General features: G+C 35.7%; 1 non-coding gene across 1 annotated transcript; it reads left to right on the forward strand.

The window, feature by feature from the left end:
* Window positions 1-10,536: 10,536 nt before the first annotated feature.
* LOC117284866 lies at window positions 10,537-10,668 on the forward strand. The gene has a single exon (XR_004515936.1). It is a non-coding gene; the product is annotated as a small nucleolar RNA SNORA51 (small nucleolar RNA).
* Window positions 10,669-22,508: the final 11,840 nt, after the last annotated feature.

A 22,508-nucleotide genomic window follows, 5' to 3' on the forward strand; every position in this document is an offset into this window, starting at 1 on the left:
TTTATTGAGTCTTTAAATTAAATTAGCACAAAGAATCAACAAGTGGGATCTTATCTTATTAAAAAGCTTCTGTACTGCAAGTCAAACCATTAACAAAGTGAAGAGACAACCTACAATAAGGAAAAAAAGTTTTTACTAGCTGTTCTTCAGATAAATGTCTACTATCTAGAATATTTAAAGAACTAAAAAAAATCAGATCTCCCAAATTTAAAGTCTTTCCTTTTTCTGATAAGGTTGGCTATGTCAATTTTGTTTATTCTTTTGAAGAACTAACTCTTTGCTTCATTAATTTTTGTATCATTCTCTTTGTCTCCATTACATTGATTTCTGCTCTGATCTTTATAATTTCCTCTCCTTCGTATGAGCTTTGGGTTTTTCTTGCTCTTCTTATCCCAGAAGCTTGAGGTTCAGCACCAAGTTTTTTTTATTTGAGCTTGCTCTGTTTTCCTAATGTGAGTATTCGCTGCTATGAATTTACCATGTAAGACTGCTTTCATTGTGTCCCATAAATTCCAACATGTTGTATTGGCATTTTCACTTAATTATAGAAACTGTATAATTTCTTCTTTAATTTCCTCTGTGACGCATTTGCTGTTCAGGGGTATGTTGTTCAATTTCCATGTGTTTATTAAGTCTTTGTGGTTTCCTTTGCTATTGATCTCCAAGTTTCACTGCACTATGATCTGCTAATATACATGGCATAACTTCAATTCCTTAGCATTTACTTAAACATTTTCCATGAGCTAGTATGTGGTCTATTTTGGAGAAAGATACATGTGCAGCTGTAAAGAATGTTTATTCCGTTTTTGTGGGTTGGATCACTATGTAAACATCTGTTAAGTCCGTTTGTTCAAGAGTTTGGTTGAGTTCTAGTATTTTGTTGTTTATTTTTTGTCTAACTGATCTATCTATTTCTGACAGTGTGGTATTGAGTTCCCCCACTAGTATTGTACTAGTGCTTATTTGATTTTTCATGTCCCTTAATATTTGTTTTATATAGTTGGGTGCAATAGTATTTGGTTTATTTATATTTATGATTGTTATCTCTTCCTCTTGGATTGTTTCCTTTACAAGGATTAGTTGTCTTCTTGGTGTCTCTTAATCAGTCTTGGTTTGAAATCCATTTTATCTGCAAATAGGATGCATACTCCTGTGTTTTTTAGGGTTCCTGGTACATGGAGTATTGTTTTCCACCCTTTAACTTTCAATCTAGGAGGTTCATTGTGAATTAAATGTGTTTCTTGTATGCAACATATTGTTGGATCTTGCTTCTTGACCCATTCTGCCACTCTATTTATTTTGATTGGTGAATTGAGACCATTACTACTGATGATTATAACTGATATGTATTGACTTATACTTGCCATGACATTTTCTCATTGTTTAATTATCCACCATTGCATTTAATTTCTTCTCTTGCCTAATGGATTCATTCTGTTTGGCTTTGTGGGGTTGTGACCCTCATTGTCTTTTCCTAGGATATTGTTTGTAGAAATTTGGAGTGCTGGTTTGGTATTAATTAAATTCCATGGGTGGCCTTTTCATGAAAGTGTCTTATTTCTCCATGAATTTCTAAAGATAGTTTTGCAGGGTACATCGATCTGTGTAGGATATTGTTTTCTTTTAAGGTTTGAAATATACTTCACCTCAGGTGCTTCTTGACTTGAGGGTTTGTGTTGAAAAGTCTGCTGTGCTTCTGATGGGCTTTCCTTTGTATATGATTTGTTTCTTCTCTCTAACTGCTTGTAATATTTTGTTCTTCTGCTGGGTTTCTGGAATCTTAACTATTATATGTCTAGGTGTCGATTTTTTAATTTTATCATGGCTAGATTGAGTCCTATATACCTCACTTATCTGTTTCTCTAATCCTTTCTCCTTGCTTGGGAAGTTTTCTGCCATTACTTTTGTGAACTCTTTTTTAATGTTGCTTGCACTATCTCCTGTTTCTTCATTCAGTCCTATTTTGTTCTTTGCATCATCTATCAGCTGCTGGATTGATTTCTCATGGTCCCTTGCTATTTTTAAGAAATTATTTTCCTTGTAAACAACTGCAATTCTATCTTCTATATCTGATTGTCCTCATATTGGCTCATTTTGCTGTGTAAACTTTCATGGAGTTTTTAATCTCCTGGATATGTTTGCATTTGTTTTATGCATTCCATTTGTTTCATATGCTGGAATTACATAAAGTTCCTGAATCCTCTATTTTTTCATTTGTGTCTACTCTAGAATTATTCATCATGTCTCTCACTATATGCACCATTTCTGTTGTTATCTGAGAAATTATTTCTGATTTTACATTTTACAGATCTTCTTTTGTTGCCTAGGGAGTTTAAAAGTTTGAGTTTCAGATTGCTCCATCTCATTGTCCCTTGGAGTTGCCTTTGATGATCTAGAAGTCTGGTTTGAGTCTGATTTAGGTGTCTTCTTATCTTATTTCAACCACTGCATTCAGCTTCACCTTTATTGAGGTGACTCTTTGCTTTCCCAGTGGGCTTCAATTCTCAGCAAGTCTCATTCAGGTCTTCTCCCTACTGCTCACCACTGCACCAATTCTGGGCTTCAGAATGATGGCCTTCGACATCCCTGCACTGTACTGTGTCCAAGTGGGCTTCTGGCTGAAGGGGTCTACACACACTTACTGATGGCATCTGGCCAGGCTTTTGCTGGGGCCTGTGTGCCCAAGCTGCTGTTGTTTGGGCAGGCTTCCAGTAGAATCAATATTTTCAAAACTGTTGGGTAGTATTTGATTCAGCAGAACAGTGAATGACTCTTCTGATTTTCTTCATTTGAAGAAAGGAGGAGAGTGGAAGAACTTATTACCCTGTCAAAGCAATGGAATAATTGTCGTCAACATCATTATTAATATTTGCAATTGCTTATTGAATTCTCATTTTGTGACAGGCACTTTTTAGCATGCAAAATGGGTGTTACAATCTCTGTTAATTCTCAGGTATGTGACTGTGAACAAGTTACTTTATCTCTGTGTTCCCTACATGCTCACTGGTAAAATGGTGCCTATGGGAAGTTTTTGTAATCACAAGCCCAAAAGTACACAGATGTCAAAGAAAAAAACAATCATTTGACACTATGTGTTTGTGAGCACAATTTGTACATGAACAGCTTAACAGTGTTGGACACTTCAAATTAGGGCTAAAGTTGCCAACTCCACCCAGATTGTTAGAGTGGACACTTGGTACACAGAAAAGATCTCTAGTCAGTTCAACTAGCACCTGGGTTCCAATGCAACAGTCAGAGGCTTTTAAACAAAGCACTTAACCACTGTGAGATTACTCTATATTAGCACTAACTGGATCACACTAACTGAATCTTTAGTCTGCCAGTGGCTAAAATTGTGGCTTTAAATAAATTGCTTAAAGTGTTTGTGTCTCTTTACCTTTATCCATAAATTGTAGCACCTATTTCATAGGGTTCCTTCAAGAATTAAGGCAAATACATATGAAGAGTTTAGCACAATGCCTCTCCAATAGTATGTGTTTAATAAATATCCAATAGTATGTGTTTAAAACATATTTATTTTCTTTAAAGTGTGAATAAAAGTGCTTAATCTTGTGTACTTTATAGTGTAGCTGCAAGGGTGTTACATGGGAGAACACGATGACAGCTTCAATGGTAGTATTTTAAATTCCTACACATTTTTACTTTTCTTCCCTGTTCAAGGATTTCCGTTCAACAAATGAGAAGAGTTATCCCCATGGAAAATCCTGAGAGTACACAGAATGCCCACAGCCTCTACCCTGTAATCCTCTCTCCTGGTAGCCATATATTGCTGTGAATGATATCCAGCTGCACCCATATTCCCTGAGTTCAACAAGCTCTATCTGATATTAAAGCCCATTACCTCTTTCCCTTCTTCTCAAGACATAGCTCTGTGGAGATATAATACTTAAAAGGAATCCAAATGCTATTTTAAATTTTTATTTCTCATTATTACATGTTTGCAGTACATAGTGTTTACATTCCTTGTGTGGAGCTGCTACACATACATAACACATATCAATTCCTTTTTTCAGCCCCTTTCCCTCCTCTCTCCTCCTTCCCTCTATCTGCTGATCTTCTTATTTGAGAAAGATCTATCTGCCTACTTCTTATTATCTAACTTTTATTTTATTCTTTATTTATATTTTGAGTTTCTCATAGAAAAGATACCATGTGATATTTAAGCTTGCATGTTTTATATATTTCACTTAACATTATGGTTTCAAAGTGCTTCTATTTTCCTACAAATGACTAGTCTATTTTTATGGGAAAATCGTACTTTGTTTTGTGTAAATACCATAATTTACCTATTCATCTCTTGATCGACATATAGGCTGCTTCCTAGATTTAGTTATTATTAATTGTGCTGCTAAAAACATGGGTATGCACATTCTACTGAAATATAATGTCATTAACTCTTTGTTGAAGATATCCAGAAGGGGAATAGCTGGGTTGAATGGAGTTTCTATTTTGATAGTTTTTTGAGGACTCTTCATACTGATTCCACTGGGGATATATTAACTTACACTCCCACCAACGGTGTAGAAGTGTTCCTTTTTCTCAGAAACCTTGCAGGCATTTGTTATTATTTTATTTCCTGATGATGGCCATTATTTCTGGGGTAAGATGGCATCTCAGTGCTGTTTCTCTAATGGCAAGTGATGCTGAACTTCTTTGTTTGCTTTGTTTTTGGTACTGGGGATCAAACTAGGGACCTTTCGCTTGCAAGGCAGGCAGCTGAACCACTGAGCTTAAATCTCTGGCCTAATGTTAAACTTTTCTTCATATATTCATTGGTCACTGGTACTTCCTCTGGAAAATGTCTATTCATTTCACATGCCCATTTTTGATTGAGTCTTTTATGGGCTCTAATTTTTTTAGTTCTTTATATATTCTAGATATTAGTTCTCTCTTTGAGAAACAGTTGTTTACAAAATTGTTCCCATTCTGTTGGTTTTCTCTTCACTCTGTTGGATGTTTCTTTTTTTGTCCAGACATTTTAAAATTTTATATAATCCCATGTGTTGATTCTTGCTAGTATTTCTTGTGATATTGAGAGTTTTACCTATTTATCTTTCAGCAGATTGTTTCTGTTTTAGCTTTAGATCTCTCATCCACTTCTAGTTTAGTTTAGTTTATTACATAGTGAGAGGTATGGGTCTAGATTCAATCATCTGCATGTAGATAGCCAGTCTTCCTAGCATATTTATTTATTTATTTATTTATTTATTTATTTATTTATTTATTTATTTATTTAAATTTGCTTTTCGTATTGGGGTTTGAACTCTGGACCTTGTGCTTGCTAGGCAGGCAGTGGCACCACTGAGCTAAATCCCTTCCAGCCAGCACATTTATTAAAGAGGCTGTCTTTCCTCTAGTGTAAGTTTTTGGCTCCTTTGTCAAAGACCAAATAGCTGAAGACGCTTGGGGTTGTTTCTGCATCATCTACTTTGTTGCATGGATCATCATTCCTTTTTGTGCTAGTACCATATTTTTTTTAATCACACTAGCTTTGTAATATAACTTCAAATATAGGACTGTGATGCCTTCTGCTTTACTCTTTTTTTTTCTTTTTAATGTGTTGAAACAGGGACTCACTATTTAGTTCAGCCTTCCTTGAACTTACTATGTAACACAGGCTGGCCTCAACATCACAGCGATCCTTCTGCCTCTGTCTTCTGAGTGCTGGATTTAAAAGCATGTAACACTACTCCCGGCTCACTTTACTCTTATTGCCCAGGCTTAATTTTGCTATTCTGGGTTTCTTCATGTTCCATGTTTGTGGCAAATCTGTATATCAGTTTTGGAAATATGTTCATTTTGACTATATTAGTTTGGCCTATCCAGAAACTGAGGATTTTTTCCATTTTCTAATATTTTCTTCAACATTCTTTTTCAGAATAGTATAGTTTTTATTGCACAGGTTTTTCACTTCCTTAGTTTGGCTAACTCCTAAGTATTTAATTTTTCTGGTGCTATTGTGAATGGTACTTTTTCCTAATTTCTTTCTCAGTGAGTTCATTATTGGTGTTCAAGAATGCTATCGATTTTTGTACAGTAATTTTATATCTTGCTATATTACTGTTTATTAATTCTATGAGTCATTCTATGAGTCATTAGATTTTGGGGGATCTTCTCTGCAGGGGATCTTGTCATAGGAAAATAATATTTTGAATTATTTCTGTCCTTTATGTATTATATTTATTTATTTTTTGTACCAGGAATTGAACTCAGGACCTTGTGCTTGTGAGGCAGACATGGTGCCACTGAGCTAAATCCCCAGGCCAATCTTTTATTACTTTTTATTGCCTAATTGCTCCTGCTAATGTTTCAAGTACTCTACATCAAACAAGTACTAACTTATCTTGTTCCTGATTTTAGAGGGAAAGGCTTCAGATTTTCCCCATTTAAAATGGTGTTGGCAGTAGGTTTGTCTCAAATCGCTTTTAGTCGATTGAGATTCTACCCTTCTATACCTATTTTTCTTCAGGACTTCTAAAAATCATGAACGGATGTTAGGTTTTTGTCAAATGCCTTTTCTGTGTCTGTTGAGATGATCATGTGATTTTCCTCCTTGCTTCTATTTTCATGAAGGATTTTATTTATTGACTTTCTGATGTTGAATCATCCTTACATCCCTGGAATCAAGCCTAGTTGGTCATAATGTATGATCTTTTTGATGATCTGTTCCACTCTGTTTGCAAGTAATTTGTTAAAGATTTTTGTATCTATGTTTTGATTGGTTCCATTTCTGGTTTTAGAATCAGGGTACTGTTAACTTTTCAAAAATGAATTTGTGGGCCAGGGATTTAGCTCGGCAGTTAGGTGGCCTGCCTTGCAAGAGCAAGGACCCGAGTTCGATCCCCGGTACCAAAAAAACCCCCACAAAAAACAAGAACAAAAATGAATTTGGGAGTATACCTTTTCTTTTATTTTCATTAAAGAGATTGAAGAGTATTGGTATAAGCTCTTCCCTGAAGTTTTATAGAATTCAGTAGTACATCCATCTGGACACAGGCTTTTCTTAGTTGAAAGGTTTTTTATTATTGCTTTTATTTCTTTGCCTGTTACTGGATTTTCAGAACTTTTTACATCTTCTTGGGTCAATTTTGGTAATTCATATGTATCTAGCAATCTAGTCATTACTTCTGAATTCTCCAATTTATTGGCATATAGGTTTACAAAGTAGTTGCTAATAATCATCTGTATTTTGGCAGTCTCTTGTGAGTTCACCATTTTTCATTCCAAATTGCATTGAGTCTTTCCTGTTTTGGGCTAGAGGTTTGTCTATTTTTTTTTTTTTGAAGAAACAGCTTGTTTATTCATTCTTTGTAATTTTTAGTCTGTATTTCATTGATTTCTGCTCTGATCTTTATAATTTCCTTCTTTGCAGTAGTTTGGGATTTGGAGTCATTGTATTTTTCTAGGTCCTCAAGGTGCATCCTTAGGTTACTTAATTGGACTTGCTCTGTTTTTCTGACATGGGTATTCACAGCTATAAATTTCCCTCTGAAGACTGCTTTCACTGTGTCTCATAAATTCTGGTATGTTGTAACAGCATTATTATTTAGTTCTAAGAACTGTTTTATTTCATGTATAATCTTTTGATTTTTAATAAGGTATTATTTAATTTTTAAGTATTTGCATGATTTCTGTGTTTTCTTTTGCCATTAATCTGTAGTTTTATTGTACTATGATTTGACAGTATCCATGGTATAATTTCACTTCTTTTGCATCTACTTAAGCATGCTTTATTTTGGCTATTTATGTGATCTAATTTGGAGGAAGTTCCATGTACTGCTTTGAAGAATGTGTATTCTGTTGCTTGGTGGAATACTTCTTAGATATGTATTAATTCCATTTGGTTCAAAGTTTTGCCCAACTTTGATGTTTCTCTTTTGATTTTTTGTCTAATTGATCAGTGTATTTATGACAATGAGTTACTGAGGTCCCGTACAATAGTTGTGGTGGTGTGGTTTATCTGATCTTTTATGTCCACATATAGTAGTATTTGATTTCTGAAATTCAGTATGCTGTTGTTCAGAGCACTATGTTAATTATTGTGATCTCTTCCACGTGAATCATTGCTTTAACGGATATGTAGTGATCTCTGCATTTCCTGATCAGTATTGGTTTGATGTCCACTTTGTCTGAATATAGAATAGCTAGTCCTGCTTTGGGGGAAGGGGTCTCTGTTGTATGGAACATTATTTTTTATGCTTTAATTTTTAGTCTATGAATTTCTCTTTGGGATAAGTGTGTTTCTTGCATACAGCATACTACTGGATTTTGTTTCTTCATCCATTCTCCCAATCTGTGTCTTTTAATAGGATATTTGAGACCATTCACATTGAGAGTTATTACTGATAGGTATTGACTTCTTATTCCTGTTAATACACTATTTTTCTCTTTCTTTCCCTTCTTTTTAACTTCTTACCCTACCTGGTGTATTCATTCTATTAGATCTTTTGTCCTTGTTAGCTTTCTAGGATATTCTTGAAATTTTTTTGCAGTGCTGGTTTGGTGGTCATACATTTCTTTAGGTGCTCTTCGCAATGGTAATAATCTTATTTTAAAAATCAAATTTGAAAAATAATTTTGCAGGATATATCAGTCAGTGTTGGAAATTGTTTTCTTTTTGGACTTGAAAGACATCACCCCATGCTATCTTGGCCTTTAAGTTTTGTATCAAGAAGTCTGGTATAATCCTAATTGATTTACCTTTATATAAGATTTGTTTCTTTTGCCTAACAGCTTTGAGAGTTCTATTCTTATGTTGGAGTTCTGAGATTTTGATTACCATATGTCATGGAGAGATTATTTTCTGACCAAGAATACATAGAGTTCTATATGCCTAAGTTCTTTTCTCTTATTTGAAAAAAATTCTGCTAGTTTTCCAATAAATAGACTTTTTATGCCATTTGTTCTATTTTCTTATTTTCACTAATTCCATTTAATCCTAGATTAGCCTTCTTTGTATCTAGCCGGTATTTGATCCACTTCTCTTGTTCTTTTTGTGTGTTTTTATGGTATCTCTCATTAATTAGTCAACGAAAACAGCTCTGTCTTCCAGTTCTGACATTATGTCTTCATACTGAGCATTTCTGCTGCCTGTACTTTAGACAGAATTTTTAATCTCCTGCATTTCTGTTTGGTACTTTTTTTATGGACTCCAATTCTTTTCTTTGCTGGAAATTCATGTTTACTTTCATTGTGTTTAGCTCAGCTAGCTTTTTGTCAGTCTATGCTGTAGACTTGTTAATTGTTTTGTTTATTAAGCCTATTATCTGTTTAGTTAAATCTTCTGAGAACTTTCCAAGCATCTTATGGATATTTTGAATTGTTTTGTTTTTTCTTCTTCTATCCTTTCAAATAATTTGGCTATTTGGCTTTTGATTTTAATTCCTTCGCTATCCTATGGACCAGCTTTGGGGGAGTTGAGTTTTTGTAGGCATTTTGTTGTCTGGTCTTTTCATATTTCTATTTTTATTTATTTATTTATTTGTGTGTGTGTGTGTGTGTGTGTGTGTGTGTGTGTACTAAGAATGTCAGGTTGTTTAGAGTGGAAAGCTTTATTGCTAGTGTGGAGACCTCTTTAGTTAATGTCTACTTTTCATAATTCCCTCTGGGCATGGCATCTTGGCCTTTTCTTCTGTTCCAGAAGCCTACCACCTCCATTTATTTGGAAGGAGCGGTTGCAACATATTTGGCCCAGTACCCAATTCTCTGGGTTGGGTTGCAGTATTGTCAGTGACACTAAAGTAATCCAATTATTGGCATTCTGCGAAAACCAATTAATAACAACTATGTCACCTTTGCTATAATAATAAAGTCAGTAATAATAATAGCATCAAATACAAACAGTATATTGACAAACCGTAAAAACAAATAATGGACCACTCTTAACCATATAATAGAGATCTGTATTTATATTTCTCTTCTTAGGTTTTGGACTGTGAGTTTGTGAGCTGTCCTTTCTTTACCAAAGACCCCTCTGTCTGTTCACCTCGGACTATGATAACTGTACAAACCAAAGCATTTCCTTGCTCACATTGATAGATGGAAAAAATATTTAGTCCTGTTGTCTCTGCTGGATATCGGCTATGTGGCAGGGGTCCAAGCAGACTACTGGACTTAATATCAACACTAACCAGTCTAGGTTTCTCTTTCTGGAGTGCAGGGCCTGTGTCCTTCCCAGTTTGAGCTTAAAGTTCTCATGGATTCTATGTGTAGCCTGCATCCTCTCTGCAGTGATCTCCCATGGTTGTCTCTCACTCAGTCACTTTGGGAGCTGATGGTCAGGTCTGTACTTGTTCCTTGAATCTTCTGGCCCTGGATACTTATTTTATCTCCCTGGGCATTATCCACTTCCAGGACCAGGTCAGTCAGTTAGTTAATGTTTCCGCTGCCCTGTGCCAAAGAAAAGCAAAACATAAAACCAATTTGGAGTTGGTAGATGGCTATGTCATGAGCAGCAGCCTGGTGCTGCAGGGCTTCCACCTCCACGTCTATTTGGTATTAAATGGTTATATTTAAGGCCTCCTGGTGCTTACCGCAGGCAGTGTTTTTATCCTGACTATATAGAAAAAGGAGGCAAAGTAAGTCTTCCCATATACACCTCATCCCAGGCCTTGTGCCTTTGTCTGCATTGTGAATGGGGAAACATAGGAAAAAAATGATTATATTTAAAAGTTCTCCCTAGTATTGATTAGTACTGAAAAAATAAATTATAAGGTATATTAAAGTCAATTATAGCTGATTGAAATACATACTATCAAGAACATGTTATATTTGAAAATGTGTTAAAGGACTGTGTATATGTTTTAAAAAGTAATCCTATTACTGTTTTATTATTGGTCAAAGTATAGACAAATAAATTAATAGAATTATTGGTGATCAATTTTTGCAATAACAAAAACTGAAAGCAGAAAAATAACCAGTAATAAGAGACTGGTTAAATGAATTATGATACAGTTGAATGGCATGCTACCATTAAAATGTTTTCAACAGAAATTTAATTACTTGAAACTATGCTCAAAATAAGAGGTTAAATGTTAAAAGCAGTGTACTAAGCCATGCATAAAATGTATTCATTAGAAAAACTATCTATTAATCAGGCGAAAAGACTTGGAGAAATTGTACCAAATACAATGGATACCTGTCGATTTATCAATTTTCAATCATTTTTCTTGTTTTCCTCATTGCACTTTATCTTCTTTAAATTTGCTCTAATGGGCACATATGGAGACAAGAATTTGGTGACAGTAAAATTTACAGGCTCCAGAATCAGAAGATTCAAATTCTAACTCTAGTACTGTCACTTTCTAGCTCTGTGTCCTTGAACATGACATGGAATTATTCAGATCTCTTTTTCTTTCTTTGTTGAATGGAAATGATATTTAACTCAGAAAATTGTGAAGATCAGTCAATGCATGCAAAACACGGAGCCCAGTATTAGCCCTTAGTATGGATTCAAAAGTATGTAATTATTATGCAGTACTTTTATGATCAGAAATAAATTCTATTTAAAAAAAAACAGCCATGGGCTTCAATATCCAAAGTTGATCATAGGCCCCAGGCATTTTGTTTTCCCAGAAGCTCATTGGATAGCAAAATATGAGAAGAAGAAAGAAAATGCTTAAAGAGCACATTTAAAACACATCACATAAAATTTATGCTGGATGAAAAGGAAGTTGTGCTCTGTTGCCCATATTAAAAAAGACAATGTCTTTCAGTTTGCACATAGAGCTAACAAAATCATATCTCAGTTACCTAGAATAATTATTAAAAGTGTACACATATATTCTATAAATCCTGTGTATTTTTCCCCATATTGTTCTTTTTGGCATTTTGTAAGATGGTGATGATGTGAGTTGTTTCAGTACTGCGCTGGATGGATTCACTATTTCTCATCAGTGGTCTTTTCTAGATAAGCTGTGGCAGACTTCACTGTACAAGTCTATCAGTTTTTTTTACAGAGTGAAGAGACAACCCACAATGTGGGAAGAAATTTTCACCAGCTGTTCCTCAGACAAAGATCTACTATATTGAATATATAAAGGATTTAAAGCAATCAGACCTCCCAAATTTAGACTCAATCCAAAAATGGGCATCTGAAATGAACAAATATTTCTCAGACAAAGCAGTAGAAACATCAAATAAACATACGAAAAAATGTTCAACATCACTGGTCATTTGAGAGATGAAAATGAAAACAACACTGAGATTCCATCTCACCCCAGAAAGAATGGCTACTATCATAAAAATCAACCAATAACAAATGCTGGCAGGGATGTGGGGAGAAAGGTACTTTCTCCACTGATGGTGGGAGTGTAGACTGGTGCAACCACTGTGGATATCAGTTTTCTTTATATAGAGAGACTCAAGGTACTAAAGGAAAGTAGGCAAGTGACAACATGAACTGAACTTCAAGTAGTTCATTTATCACTCTCCAAAATTTTGGGCAGATTCAATTTTTCCTTTCCTTTCCAGAAAATAATCAGTCCTGGTAAGATAGCTCAGAGTCCTTTTCAGATGCCCAGTGTTTGCCGTGTTTACAACCCAGTGTTATAACAGGAAGCAGGAGGTGCATTGAGTTCACATAGTTGAGAAAATTTAGACAAATCACCAAAAACTTTGCATCAGTAAGCGATCACTAGAAAAACATATTTAACCTAAGTAATATGGATTTATAAAGTAGGGTTACAATGGCCACCTGTAGAATCAGGTGCAAAAGAGTCCACAACAATTAACTATCATGATCCATCCCTTAACAACTCAACACCTATACCTATTTCCATAAACCATAATTAGTTTCCAGATACAAAGATAAGTTTATAATTATGCCTGACATGGCATACCTAACCTGTAGAGAAACAGAAATGCACCAATTCTTTCCCCAGAATAGAAGGCAAGTTTTCATTCGAGCGATGCTTACTCCTAACAGTTCATAAATTAACTATTATAATGTAGGTTTAGCAAAACTTAAGAACCAACATCAAGTCTCTCAACATTATGGTACAAAGGAAGTATATTAACTGAATGGGAGAGAATGACAATTGCAGTCCTCATTTCTGTAACTAGTCACAGGGTCATAGCTGATATTTATAATTACCTTCTATTACCCATTCTGTATTCCCATGACCTTCAGGAAGCACTTCAAAAGGTCTTGGTTTTTTCCTCGTTGGGGTGACCTATACCTTCATTCCTAAAGGTATGGGACCATTTGTCATCCTTTGTGGGTTGGCTTGTTGTAGTTTCCTATTGACTTTAATAATGACATGATAATACTAGCAGGTACCCTAAGGGATCTCCTGTACTCCAACTATATTTTTCATTTCTCCCATTATGAAGCAATGGTCTAATTTCCCCTTGAGAGTCTGGATCAGTTATCCTTAACTCCCTTACTTGCTTGTTTACTCAGAGGCATGAGGGGCCCAACATGACCACAGGGAAGTCTTAGCTTTCAGTTCAATGGAATAATTACTTTGCTTCCTGCTACAAGTTTTCTCCTCTCTGAAACTAAGACTTATAGGCCAACACAACATAATTTCACAGGAACAGGAAGCAAAAAGAAAGAGGACTAATAATGAGTGGTACCATTCCCGTTTCCCTCCTTTGCTCCAGGACCCATGGAACTTGGCTGTGAGAGGAACAGTATAATATAATGAATACTGTTTCAAAGCATAAACAGCTCTTTTAAGGACCTTACCATGCAAGCTATTACTACCTAGTTGGCACTGTAACTGCATCTTCCAAATTTTGCAGAAGCACTACATGCAAGGAAAGCAAATCCGTGCACAGAATAAGTGTCTATGCTAGTAAGGACAAAATGCTGCCTTTTCCATGATGAAAGTGGTCCAATATAGTAAACTTGTCACCCAGTTGCAGGCTGATCATCCCGGAGAATAGTGCCATATTGTGGACTCAGCACTGGTCTCTGGCCTCTGGCATATTGGGCATTCAGCAGTGGCTGCAGCCAGATCATCTTAGGTGTGTAGTAGTCTATGTTGCTGAGCCCAGGCATAACTTCCATCCCTGCCACTGTGGCTACTCTGCTCATGGGCCCATTAGGCAAGGACAGACATGGCTGAAGTGGAAGGCTTACTTCTATTTACAGAATGAATCATCCTATCCACTTGAATGTTAAAGTCCTCTTTTGATGAGGTCACTTTTCGGTGAGTATCCACATAGGATACAGATGTCTTTATGTCCTTTGCCCACAAGGACAGGTTCACTCACATACCTCATCCCCAAATAGCCTTGTCAACAATTTTCCAGACATGTTCCTTCCAAGGCCCTGACCATCTAGCCAGGCCATTGGCTACAGCCTATGAATCAGTAAATAGTCGGACATGTGGCAATGTATTCTTCCGGCCAAAATGTATGACCAGGTGCACTGCCTGACTGTAAAGATTTCTCCCCATTGTAAATATTTCCCTTAACCACTGTCCTTCAGATATGTTCCTGGAACATATCTGTAATGCTGCTTTACAATTCTGTTTCTCTGCAGTCACTCCCACATAAAACTCTCTATCAGTCAGCACTTACTAGAGAAACAGATTTAATATAAGCTATATGGATTTACAAGCTGGACTTATAGTGGTTGCCTGTAGAGTCAGGTGTGGAAGAGTGCAAAAGGGATGCCTGCCTGCTGGTAATCTAAAGGATCCTGTCAAAGGTTAAAGGTCTGGAGCTCACTGTAGAGCCCCATTGGAGTGTGTATCGGGAAGCTGAAGCATCTGTGCAGTAAGGCTGAAGTCCTTGCTGGAAGCCAGGAGCTGGACTTCCAAGTCAACGACAAAGGCTGGAGCTCCTCCAAAGAAACAGAAGTGAGCCATTCATCATCTTCTTTCCATTTTTATTCTATAAAGGCTGCAAGCCTAGTGGTCGGTGTCACCTACACCCATGGTGTGTGTGTCTTCCCTCTTCAAGTAAGTCCATCACTCAGTAACACACAGAATTATGCTAAGCCAATCAGCTGGGCACTTCTTACTCAAGTTGACACAACCTTTTACTATCACAACCTTGCATACAGAGAAAACAGCATCCAACATAAACTAAGGATATACTGTGATAAATGAATGAAGCTACCAAACCAGAGAAGGTCTAATGCGAAGTATCCGAGTCTGAGGATTTAACCTGAGATTACCATTGACTCAATTCACAAGACTAGACAGAGGAAACAAGATATTAAGACATTTGCATGAGAATCATGAAGTGGTGATGACACATTTCTGCTTGAATATTAATGGACAATCTGGATACTGTCACAGACTTCCAGAAAACACCCTAAGAACACTCACAAAGCCAAATACTTGCCCTGGAAAATGATGTAGACACACTAGTGCAATGGTCAGTGCTCCTGAGACTCATTATAGACTCAGAGAACACTGAGTCCAGTGTCCACACTTTCTTGCTCTCAGTACACAGCTAAATCATAACTGCCTGCCACTTTGCAGCTAGATATGGTCATGTGACTGAGTGATGGTCACATGAAGATGAGTGTGACTGCATGTTCTAGGTGATGCCCTAAAACTTACCTCATGAAACAGCTCTCCGAACCCTTTGCAATTAATCACATTAGATTGTAAAACAGGAGTAAACTCATTGTTTTCAGCCACTGAGTCTGTGGGGAGGGTTATTAGTACAGTTAATCTACTCTGATTTTGCAGCTCATTATTCTATTCCTTTCCTTCCCTTATGAGCAATTGTATTTCAATGATTTCATCTTTTACACATACTTTCAATTCTATTCTCTTTTCAAAATATTTGTTTTCCTTGCTATGATAGTAATATATATTTAGTGCAAGGAATATGAAAAACATTGGACAATGCAAAGAACAAAATAAGGATCATTCATAATTATCAAACACCATTCAGAGATAATCAAGGTTGACACTTGGATTTCAGTCCTACCAAGATACTTTTGTGGATGTTTACATATGGTTTCAAAACTGGAACCAGAGAACATATTATGTACATTCAATATTCATGTTCCCTCATCATATATTTATGGTTTCCTAGGAAATGATTTAATAAAAATAACATCAACTTCCCTGTCTAAAACAAACTGCCAGTTAGATAATAGAATAAAAGAAAAAATAAATTTAAAATAACTACAAAATTTTCTTGCTAAAATAATTCTATTAAGCATGCTTATGTCTGCCATCTAAATAAAATATGATGGTGTTTTATTTTGAATCAGCTACCCCTATTCTACACCTATTTTGAATCAACTATTATAAATTTAAAACAGAAATATGAATTGTAACAAACCCAAGGAAATTTCCAAATAAAGAAGAGCAGTAAGAGAATAATTTCAATCACACCTGTTAAAATATTGTGCAGCTTGCATTATTAACATGGTGTGATATTAGTACATGAATAGACATGTCAGTGAAACAGAACAGAAAGCCTAAAAGCAGTCCAAAATTATATTTGTTTGGTTTTGTTTTCTGGTACCGGGGATTGAATTCAGGTCCTTGTGCTTGCAAGGCAGGCCACCGAACCACTGAGCTAAATCCCCGGCAGTCTAAAATTATATTAATAAATAGGTTCATTATGAAGGAAGCATCTCAAATCAACAGGGGGAATAAGTTATTTGATGAATGGTATTGGGCCAAGTAGTCAGGCTTTGGGAAAAAATATTTTGGTTACCTGCCTCATTTCCTATACCCAAATAACTATGGACGGATAAAAATGATAAAAGATTTAAACAATATCACAAAGGTAACAAAATTTTTTTTTAACTCTCATTTTCATTTTTGTGCTTCCATGGTCATTAGCGAGATAAAGCAACATGTAGCTAAAGAAAAATTTAAGGATTTTCATGTACCAAAATACCATAAATACCATGAAAAAGTCAAAAATATTTCACAGATAAAATATTTTCAGCATGTACAGAAAAAATTGACATACTCAATATATAAAAAGGGTTGATGCACAAGGAAAATTAATGGAGTAAATTTACAATATAGAACCTAGAATGTACCAATAAACTCAATTTAAAAAAATCTGTCTAAAATGTATTTTAAAAACTAAAAAAAAAAAAAAAAAAAAGAAAAAAAGTGAGCTTTCCTTCTTTCCTCTTCTTTAAAATTAAAAATAATTTTATTTTGGGCCAGGGATTTAGCTCAGTGGTTCCGCTGCCTGCCTTGCAAGCACAAGGTCCTGAGTTCAATCCCCAGTACCAAAAAAAAATTATTTTATTGGTACGCTATAATTACATTTATCATTGGAGATTTGTACCTTTACATAATATATCTTGGTTCTTATTTTTTCCCCATTCCCCTGTCCTCCCTTCAGTTCCTTCACCCCTCACTATTTACAAAGACTTTCTTTCCATTTTTTCATTTTCTCATATTAATTCCATTCCCTTCTTTCCTTTCCCCTCCCCCTCCCACCTACCCTTCACCTACACCCGTTTTCTTCTATTTTACATTATATACTATACATTTTGATCCTTATTTACACTTTTAATTTCTCACACCAGAGAAATTATTCAGAATTTACACATGGGTGTCCTATTTATTTTACTTAAGAGTATGGCCTCATTGTGCATCCACTTAACAATAAATGCATCTAATTTCTCATTCTTTATGGCTGAGGAGTACTACATTTTATATTTTTAAAAATGCAACAATTTCTTTAACCAGTCTCAAGTTGATGGGCAATTGGCTATTTCCAAGCTTTAGCTTACAAACTATGCCACTATAAACATGGGTGCACATATATCTTTTAATTCTCTTGGATAGATACCCAGCAGAGGAATAGCTGGGTCAAATGGGACCTCAAATCCTAGTTGTTTGAGGTATCTCCATACTGATTTCTACTGCGGTTGCACCAGTCTACACTCCCACAACAGTGGAAAAGGGTTCCTTTTTCTCCCACAACCCTACCAACATTTGCTATTGGTTGATTTCCTGATAGCAGCCATTCTTTCTGGGATATCAGTGTTGTTTTCATCTGCATCTCTCGCATGACCAGTGATGTTGATCATTTTCTCATATATTTATCTGCTATTTCTACTTCTTTCATAAATATTTGTTCATTTCAGCTGCCCAGTTTTGGATTGTGTCTTTAAATCTAGGAGGTCTGGTTTTATCAAGTTCTTTATATATTCTAGATAGTAGACCTAAACAATTATAGGCAATAAAGACAAGGAAGTGGGTATCACAACCCCCAATTTTAAAATATACTACAAAGCCACTGTGGTAAAAACAGCATAGTACTGGAAAAGAAACAGACCCAAGGATCAGTTGAACAGATTAGAAGATGCAGAAACAACTCCAGACACACTCAGCCATCTCATCTTTGACAAAGGAGCCAAACAGCTTCACTAAAAGAAAGATAGCCCCTTTAATAAATAGTACTAGAATATTGTGTTTTAATTTGCCAAAGATTAAAACTAGACCAACATCTCTCACCATGCAAGAAAATAAAATCAAAATGGTTCAAAGATGTAAATAATAAAATAGAAACACTAAACCAGCTGGAAGAGAGGTTACATAGAATTCTTGAAGACATTAGTGTAGGAAAAGATTTCATGAACAAAACCTTGGTGGCACGTGAGCTAGCTCAAAAAAATCAACAAGTGGGCCGAAGATTTAGCTCAGTGGTTCAGCCACCTGCCTTGCAAGCACAAGGACCTGAGTTCGATCCCTGGTACAATTAAAAAAAAAAAAAAAAAAAAAAAAAGCTTCTGCACAACAAGAGAAACCATAAAGACTAGGAAGAGACAACCCACAATGCGGGAAAAAATTTCTGTCAGCTGTTTCTTTCCCTTTTTATTCTATCCAGGCTTCAAGATAGTGCCACCTACACCCATGGTGTGTCTTCCCTCCTCCTACATCAATCTTTTTTTACAAACACCAAACACACACACACACACACACACACACACACACACACTCATATATATATATATGTGTATATATACATATATATATATACACGCAAATTACTTTTAAATATATGGAAATATGATCAATTCACTCATAGCAACAGAGATACAAAAACTAAAACAAATGATCATTTTTCCAACTATGACTGAAAATGTTACAACTACAATGTGTTAGTACAGGATATGAAGAAAAACCTTATTTGTTGTTATTGATAATTAAGCCAGGAAGCAGTTTTGAAGAATAATTTGGCAATACTTATGAATATTGTAAATGTATGTAGATGTGATTCAGTGGTTCCAGTAATAGCCATTTTTCCTATAACTCTCCATGTATGTAAGCAATGATGTGTATATGAAGATGATGCCTTCAGAATTATTTTTAATATAAAAAGACTGTAAACAACTTTGAGATTATTTCCATAAGTTATGGGATATTCACATATTTGAATACAATGCAACCATTAAAATAATGAGAAAAAGCTATTCATAATGAAATGGAAAGATTGCCAAGACACATTGTTAAATAATAAAATCAAGGTTCAGAACAGCTTGTAGAATATGCAATCACGTAAGTGAAAAGCAGCAGTGAGATAAAAATATGCAAGCATTCTTGTGTATAAGTAGAATATCTCTTGAAAGACTTAAGACATAATTGCAATGGTTACTTCTAAGAAGGGTGACTTGGTGGTTAAGGGTGGTAGAAAAGAACAATTTATTCTCCATTATATAAACTTCAGTAGCTTTTGCCTTTTCTCTAATGGGCACATATTGCTAAAATATAAAGTAAGAAAAAAAGTCAATTTTTAAAACTGTGATGTACAATTTCTTTGAGAAGTTACAATTTCTATGTCAAAACCCAGGGGACAGAATGCATGATTGTTTTTTTGGAAGGAAAAAAGTGTAGTACAAAATTGCTCCACCTCAATTTCTGAATATATCTAAATTCTAACAGAAAACTTACATATTGCTAATGATGTGAAAAGAATCAAGCTAACTTTCAGCTATGACAACTGTGATGATGAAACTGAAAACTTCCAAATGTCCAAAGAAAGACAAGATTTATAAAGACAGGTAAGAGGAAGTATAAGTTATGAATAAATAGATGCTGGACCACACAATGTGCTTTTTCACTTAATCTTTATGTCAAATGTATGATGTGGGAGTTATCTCTGTCATACAAATGAAGAAAGAACCTCAGATAGGAGAATGCATTTTCCCAAGAAGACATGGATGGTGACTGAGAAAGCAAAGAGGTAACAGTCCATCTTTTAGATTGTTCCTCAAAGGCCCATTGATTAAGAAGGGTGAAAGCCTTTGCCTTTCTTACACCTTAGGAAGTGTCTAATGAAAACCAGTACCATACATCCCTCATGCTCAGCCATGATGCTTACAATTAAGAGAAAGCCAAAGTATAAATAAGGAGCAGCATACAGGATAGATATTAGGAAGCAGGAAGAACTTTTTTCAAATGGGAATGTGAGCAATACATGGGAGGCATTTGAAGAAAAAACAAGAGTTGAAGGAAAAAATGGAAATAGAGCTTTTGCAAATGGATAAGGGAAGAAGGGCTAGAGAGAGGGTACCAGGAATGGGACAAAGAAATTAAGATGTTTTATATATATGTTCAAATTTCCCATGATGAATATGATCACCATGTACTGCAAACATGTACTAAAAAAGTGGGAGGCATCTGCCATCTTCAGCAGCAGAGGGTCTTCTCGGCTGTGCCCTCCCCGGCAGCAGCGTTCCCACCATCTTCAGGGCCAGAGGGTCTTCTTGGCCGGGCCCTCCCCTGCTGGCGCCGCTGCTGCCATCTTCAATGCTAGAAAGGTAGCCGCGCGGGCACCCCCAACCCCTCCCCAACCTTACCCCTCGCGCTTTTAGGCCTCCTGCTTGTACCAATCTTTGGACCTAATCTGTAGAGGCAGAGGTGGTCATAAAGAGTATTTTCTGACACTTTCATCTTTGAACATTTTTAAAGAAGTGGTGGGGGAAACTTACAGTAGAACTGAGTGGAGTTCAACCCTTTAGGAGGTCGGGGAACTCAGTCTGGGCCTTGCAGCCTGAGCTCAGTCTGCTTTGTGGGGTTCTGCCACCAGCTAGCTGAGATCAGGGGACTTGGCTCTGCAAATGGCAGCACATATTGTATATTGTGACAGCAGTGATATAGTCTGAAAGACGCCCTTCAAACTCATTTTTGTTTCTTTCTTTTTTTAACCCTACTCTGCAAATTCTTTTTTTTCCTCCTCTAACTCAGTCTCTTACTCCACTATAGTATCCCTCATCTCTCTTTTTGTTTCTGCTCTTGTCCTAATTCAGATTTCTTCTTTATTATTTTTTTCTCTTTTCTTTATGTTTTTTTCTTATGTTATTCTACCTCACTCAAGGGTTATTATATTTCTATTTTGTTTGTTCCTTTTGAATTTAATAATTTCCTGAGGATTGTCTGGTCACTCTACGTCTTTTGGCTTCATATTAAACCTTCTCTAATTCTTATACTTAGCTACTCCTCTTGTCTTAATTTTGTTTTAAGGCCCCATTGTAAAGGGTAAATATCCTTATTGAAAAGTTAATTTACTGTAAGCATATTTTGAATTGCTTCTTTATTTTAATTAAATTCACATGGTTTGAAGGTGATAGAGTGATGACTACTGTAAGTGGTCAATTTGCAAAATGTGCCTCATTATATTGTGGTGCTGATTTTATCAATTAGAATAAAGGATTGTGATTGATTCAATGAGCTGTTTTCTTCAGTATGATGAAAATGAGAATGTCTATGAGTCCTTAGAGATCCATGGGCTGCAGCCCAACTATATCAGGAAGATTTAAGTAATAATCTAAAGGTTAAACTAAGGACAACCCAACAACAATAGTAAAAATGAGAAAATGTTTAAGCAAGATACAGGGACAGACTTCCAATTCACCAATGGAAAACAGTGGGGCAGATGAGGATGAAAAGTCTGATAGTGAATCATCAGGTCACCCTGAACTCAAGGCACAGGAAGTAACGAAACTGATCAGTCAGGCTCTAGAGAAATATAAAACAGAAGTAATTTCCCAGATAATCATAGAGATGACAAGCAAAATGAAAGTTATAATTAGTGACTCTAGAACAGAAACTGAGAGGAAAAGAGATGAGCTCAGGACCACAATAGAAGCTATGAATGCCCAGCATAAGAAAGAATTGGAAACAATAAATGCCCAATTCAAGAAAGAAATGGAATCCATAGGACAGATTCAAACAGATATCCAGGAGATTAAAAACTCCATTGAGAGTGTTCACAAAAGAATAAAAGAGTCCGAAGATAGAATCTCAGATATAGAAGATAAAATTACAGTCAGTGACTGTGAAAAGAGAGGTCTCTTAAAAACAGTAGGGGATCAGGAGAAATGGATACAACAACTTTTACGCGATACTAAGAAGAATAACATAAGATTGATAGGAATTCAAAAAGTAGTAGGAGAAAATGTAAATGATTTATAAAAGCTGTTCACAGAATTAATTATAGAAAACTTCCCAAACAGAGGGGAAGAATTTGATATACAGATAAGTGAGGCATATAGGACTCCAACTAGCTGTGATTAAAAAAAAATCTACACCTAG

The sequence above is a fragment of the Fukomys damarensis genome, unplaced genomic scaffold, assembly GCF_012274545.1.
Source record: "Fukomys damarensis isolate Sample0158 unplaced genomic scaffold, DMR_v1.0_HiC HiC_scaffold_39, whole genome shotgun sequence".
In the NCBI taxonomy this organism is placed as follows: domain Eukaryota; kingdom Metazoa; phylum Chordata; class Mammalia; order Rodentia; family Bathyergidae; genus Fukomys; species Fukomys damarensis.